The following is a 5,803-nucleotide window of genomic DNA, read 5'->3' as shown; positions in this document are numbered from 1 at the left end:
CAAACAGGCAAAAGCTTTTTTAAAATAGTGTTTGGAAAAACACATTCTTTCCAACAGCTGATGCCTAAGAAGACAGTTCTTTCCTCCTCTTTTTTTTTTTTTTAATGTTTATTTTGAGAGAGAGAGAGCGTGCAAGCAGTGGACAGGCAGAGAGAGGGGTAGAGAGAGAATCCCAAGCAGGGGCCAGGCTCCAGCTGTCAGCACAGAGCCCGACTCGGGGCTTGAATCCACGAACCGCGAGATCACAACCTGAGCTTAAGTCGGACGCTTAACCAACTGAGCCACCCAGGCGCCCCGAGTTCTTTCATTCTTGCCCCTGCTGAGTTTCGGGCCTCCCTCCGCCCAGTTTGCTGACTGAACCCAGCCCAACCCCAGAAGAGGACAGGGCCTGGGACTCTGGCTCAGCTGCGGAGGGAAACCCTCTAAAACCCCCTGGTTTCCACGGCGGGGTCAGTGCAAGCAGTGCAGGCTGAGGCCGCAGACCAGCCTGGTCTCACACCCTGGCTCTGTCAATTCACTAGTCAGGTGACCAAGTGTCCCATCCTGCACCACGCCGGCTTTAGCATCCAAAACCCAGTATCTCAAAAAATTCCTCACTGGGGAACAGTCCAAGACACAGGGTCACCCCAGTCGTCCTCAACATCTCAGAAGCTCAGTTTGCCCTTCTGTGAAATGGGCTGAGACCCTCTACCAGGAAGCCTTAGAATTAAATGGAGCACAGCTTGGCGAGCGCGTGGCAGGTGGGAACTTGGCTTCCTGAGCACTGAGAGGGATGGGCCCCCTCGAAGGTGCTCGTTCACCAAAGACCCACGGGGGCTGCCCAGCCAGTCCCCACCCGAGCCACGTTTGCCTCGCCTAATGTCTTCGCCATGCGCTTCCCTCAGCTAGCTGCTTCCGATGGGCACACTGGCACAATCCCGGCAGAGGGCCAGGCAAGGGGCTGCTGAGGCATTTCTGGGGACCGGAAGTGCCTCCAGATGTCTACAGGGCTATGTCCGGTGAGGACAGGAAGGACGGAGGATGCTCTCCCTGGTCCCCACTGGCAGACGCACGGATGGCTGAGGTCTCCGTGGGAATCCAGTTTGGTCCAAACATGCGGAGTGGGCAGGGTGCAGTGGAGACAGGACTCTTGTTTTCTCGTGCCGTGCGGCTCTCTTCCTCGGCTGCTGTGTCCTCGCGGAGGTGAGCTAGCTCTGTCTCAGGAGGTGGCTTCAGTCCCCAAGCTTTCCCTTGTGGCTGGGCTCTGCCTGGACAAAGTATCCCCGATGCCCAGGGGATACTGCTTGGAACGTGGCTCCTTCACCAGCCCCTGAGGCTTGGGAGCAGGTGGTGGCTGAAGTTAGATGCTCTCCAGCATCGACAGCTGCATGGAGTCCCCAGCAGAGGTGGAGACAGTGAGAGCCACCAGCCCTCCCTGGGAGAAATTCAGAGTTACTAGAAGAGCCTCCGTGTGAACAGGAAACAAATACAGTCCCAAGAGGCCACCATCCAGAAGGGAGGGTTGTTTGAAATTTGGGACCTGGGCTTTGGGTGTTATACCCAGATTTCCAATATCACCAGAAAAACCAGAGACTGCCAGGGAGACCGAGTCATGCATGCAAAAGCAAAGGGCAGTTTTATTATAGGCTTATAAAGCTCAGGCTCACACACCTCATCAATTCAGTGGATCCATGTGGAGAGCCCCGAACATGGTGGAGTAGGGCTTTTATGAGTTTTGGGAAGGGGGCGTTACAGGAAATCGCGACACAGGCACAGTGGTCCAATCCCTATCCCCTATCAATACTGGCAGTAACTTTAACCATACATCGATACTTTTAGTGGGAGCCAATCACAACATTTAGAGTATTGACCAATCACAGAGTGGGCCCAGGACCCTCACATAGGACATGATTTCTATCTTTAGGCCCGCCCTTAGAAATGTTAAAGGTGTTAACGGGCCTTTCCTGATTGGGTGTTACAAAGGTTGTCCCTCCTTCCTTGGGCAACTGTGCCCTTCTATTGTCTAATGATTCTGAGAAGCCGACACCTAGGCCTCCAAGGTCAGAGTCAGTTGATTCAGACCTATGTCCTTACACGGGCAAAAGAACTTAAGCGTGACAGAGCAGCACCTACGGCCCAGACCTCCCGCTGGCCTGGTCCCCCTGGTGGAGTGGCTGTGCCTTGGGGAGCTGGATGCCTGGGGGTGAGTCTGAGCCAGGAGTCCTGGTGCCTGGGGAAGTTCCCCCCTCCCCCACCATGGATTCACAGACCTGAGCGGAGGATCCCAGGAAAAGACGGGCAGGTGGGTGCCCTAAGTCATGGCAGTTTAGAAAAGAATCACATCAAACACGCGTGTAACACCAGGTGCCAAGCACTGTCGCACGAGCTTCCTCTCTTTATCCCCTCAACAACTCTGTGGGATGAGTGCTTCATGTGATCTCCATTTGGCAGGTGAGTCCAGGGAGGCACAGAGAGGCGTAGCTTGTTGGCCATTGGAACACAGCTTGTGAGTGGTGGCGCTGGGGCTCTAACGCAAGCAGCTTGGTTCGGAGTTTAGGTTCTCGACCACTGCCATGTGGAGGGCTCCCTGGAGTGACTTCATGGTTACCTAAAGCACATTCTGGTTGTGGGAGGTAGGAATGATACAAGGGACAGCCTGGGAGGTAGTGAGTGCCCCATCACAGGAGGTGTGTAAGCAGAAGCAGGTTGGCCACTTGGGAAGGACCAGGGCAAGGCTGTCTTTCCCCCTTGAGGAGCCTAAGAACCAAACAGAACGAACATTATGGTGGCATGAATTACCCCAAAACCCCAAAGGGCTAAGACCTCTCATTAAGTGTGAGTTTCCCGTTCTCTTTCTTTAGTATTGTTTTTTGGTTTAAGGGTTAACCCTCCTCCTTGCTCCCCCATGAAACTTCTAGGCCTGGAAGAAATTTGTTTGATGATCTCAACCCCAAGTTCATGTATATTGAAGACTTCCTTTCTCTCCAGGAAAAGACAGTAAGTCCTTTGGCTTCAGCTGAAGTTGGTTGAAGGAAGCCCAGAGGCTGGTTCTGGAAAGGAGTTGTGTTTGTCGACTGGGTGCCAGCCTCCGGCCAAGCTCAGAGCCGGAGGTCACCCCTGGTTCCTTGATACCAGGGATTCTAGAAATCCTGTGAGGAGCGTGGAGTCATTGCTCTGTCCCCTTAGAATGGCATCCCATACCCGCCCAGTCCCTGTGCCTCTCGGATAACTGTGTCCACTCCAAGGTACTCAGCGTGGATGTCATGGGATGTTCAGAGACAGCAGAGGAGGGAAGGGAGGCGAGGAGGCAGACCAAGTTCCTGCTCACAAAAAGGAAGAACCGAGGCCCCTGTTCTCACCCCACCCTTCCCTGGGTTCCTCACCTGCAGGGCAAGGAGGAGGTTTTCCGGGGACATGGGGAGGTACGTCAACCAGATCACCGATGACGTCCTGTGTCACTTGGCTCTGCGATGGGCACATGGAGGGAAAGAGGGCTTCCTGAACCCCACGCTGCACACACAGCTTCCCTCTGGAATGGGAGGACTTCATATTCCTGGTGACAACTGTCTTCCCCAAAACGGCACCAACAAGACCCAATATTCACCGTGCTGAGCACTGCTTCAACAGGGCAGTGCCGTCGAGGTCCTCACTGCACTGATGACGGAACCTGAGGCATGGCAGGGCTAGAGGAACGTGTTAGGGGTCACACGGCTGGCTATCGGCAGAGCTGGGATTCAGGGCTGGGGTGGGCTCTGGGGAGAGCAGGGTGGGTGCTGGCAGAGCGGCCTAGAGGGGGCAAGGCAGGCCCAGGTGGCAGGTGACGGAGTTTACCCCCCACCCGTGCCCCCCATTCCGGGAGAAACTGAAACACTGGCTTCAGGACAGAGGTAGCCTCTTGGTACCTATAGATTTCAGAAAACACAAAACAATGACACATCATTTTCCTCTCTCAAAAGTGCCTCTCTGTATTCATTAACTACAACAGAGGATGTCATCAGACTGACTGAACACTCCAGTGAGTCAGTTTTCAGGGAATTGCATTTAAGTAAAACACGATGTGCATTTGCCAAAGGACATGAAACATGATGAGCAAAAGGAGCCCCACTGAATGGGCCAGGGAACGTGGAAACTTCTAGAATGTGATCCCTCCACACCTGCCGGTAACCCTTCTAGAATGCTCTGCAGAGTCTAGGGGGCTGCCTGAGGACACAGTCGGGTGGGAAGCCTCTGGTGCTTTAGGGCTGAGGGCTCCCGCTAGTGCCAGGTTGGTCTCGGATGGCTGCCCCGAGCCCTCCTGGGGCCCCACAGCTCCACAGCCGGGTGGGGCTGCGTCCTTCCTGGGGGACCTCAGTGTGTGGCTGTCCCGTCACATGGGCTGCTCAGCCTTGCACCAGCTTTGACTTCAATCCAGCCCCCTTTCTGGCTCCCCCCACCCAACACACACACACACACACACACACACACACACACACACACACACACACACACACACACACAGTGGCGTTTCTGAGCCAAATCTCTGTTTTGTCTTCTCCCAGAGCAGCTGGATGACATCACTGCACAGGGGGGCCTGCACAAAGGCGGGGTGAGCAGGCCTGCGGTGTCCAGCAGCACGTGGGAGGGATGTGGAGTGGTGCAGTCAGCAGCCCCGAGGCAGGGCCGGCTGCAAACCAGCCCTCCACACTAGCTTCCTGTTGCTGCCGTGAAGGCAGAGGTTCCTGGGCTCAGCCCCACAGGCGTTCATAACTTCCGGTCACCCTCGCAGGCTCCCTGGGCACTTTGGCACCCTGTCCTCTCCGGGATGACGGACAGACATGGGGCCCCAGCATACTGTCATACTCCTTAAAGGCTCATTTACCTGAGAAAGGGTGTCAGAGTGAGCTCTTGGACAAGGGGCAGAATCCTGATCAGGGGGGACAGTCAGGTTCCCCTGCGCCTGGGCCCTGCCCCTCTCCGCCTGGTTTCGTCTGCAGCAGGACAGGGCAGGCGGGGCTCGAGTCCAGGAAGGGGATCGGGCTTCTCCTCAGATGGGCGGAGGCAGATCGCAGCCCTCACATGGCCCGTTAGTCTGAAGCCCTCAGACCCTGGCATGTGGCGCCACTGAGCACAAGGTCCTGAGTAGGGGACACAGGGCAGGCACCCAAAGAGCTGCCAGGCCTGTCGGTGACCAGAAGACACGCACTGTCAGCTCCCACCAGGATGAGTGAGCGACTCCTTTTCCTCTACCTCCCTGCCAGGCCGCCCTACATTATGCATCCATTCATTCAACACTTACTTATTGACGGTCTTCTTTGTGCTAGTGCCCCTTCTGAGATCCAAGGTTCAGGAAAGAACAAGACTAACCCAGCCTTGCCCTCGCTGAACCAACAATCGGGTGAGCAAGCCTCATAACACACTCACAATGTTGGAGCTTCTGGAGATAAATGAAGCAGGTCATGGAATGGAGAGGGATGGGGTGCTAGTTACAGGACCCATCTCAGGGTTGGCCTTTCTCTCTTTTTTTTTAAATGTTTGTTTATTTTTGAGAGAAAGGGGGAGGAGGGGCAGAGAGAGAGACACAGAATTTGAAGCAGGCTCCAGGTTCTGAGCTCTCAACAGAGCCCAACAGGGCGGGTAGAACCCACAAACTGTGTATTAACTGACTGAGCCACCCAGGTGTCCCTAGGGTTGGCCTTTCTCATAATGCGGTGATTTGAGCAGAGAGGGAGGGAGGAGACAGAGAGCCCAGCAAATGGCTGGGGCAGACAGCTCTGGCCCAAGGGCACAGCAGCGCCAAAGGCACTAAAGTGAGGAGGCCAGGCCACAATTCACGATTGGCAGGGCC

General features: G+C 55.4%; 1 long non-coding RNA gene across 1 annotated transcript; it reads right to left on the bottom strand.

Annotated features, from left to right (window-relative positions):
• Positions 1 to 252: 252 nt before the first annotated feature.
• Positions 253 to 5,506, bottom strand: LOC115285951. The gene is made up of 3 exons (XR_003905769.1): positions 3,363 to 5,506; positions 2,250 to 2,736; positions 253 to 1,414 (listed from the first exon to the last, which is right to left on the bottom strand). It is a non-coding gene; the product is annotated as an uncharacterized LOC115285951 (long non-coding RNA).
• Between the last annotated feature and the right edge of the window lie 297 nt (positions 5,507 to 5,803).

This window comes from Suricata suricatta, chromosome 2, assembly GCF_006229205.1.
Source record: "Suricata suricatta isolate VVHF042 chromosome 2, meerkat_22Aug2017_6uvM2_HiC, whole genome shotgun sequence".
NCBI classification, from domain to species: domain Eukaryota; kingdom Metazoa; phylum Chordata; class Mammalia; order Carnivora; family Herpestidae; genus Suricata; species Suricata suricatta.
Note: the sequence above shows the minus strand (reverse complement) of the source record. Positions and strands in the feature narration are given on the sequence as shown.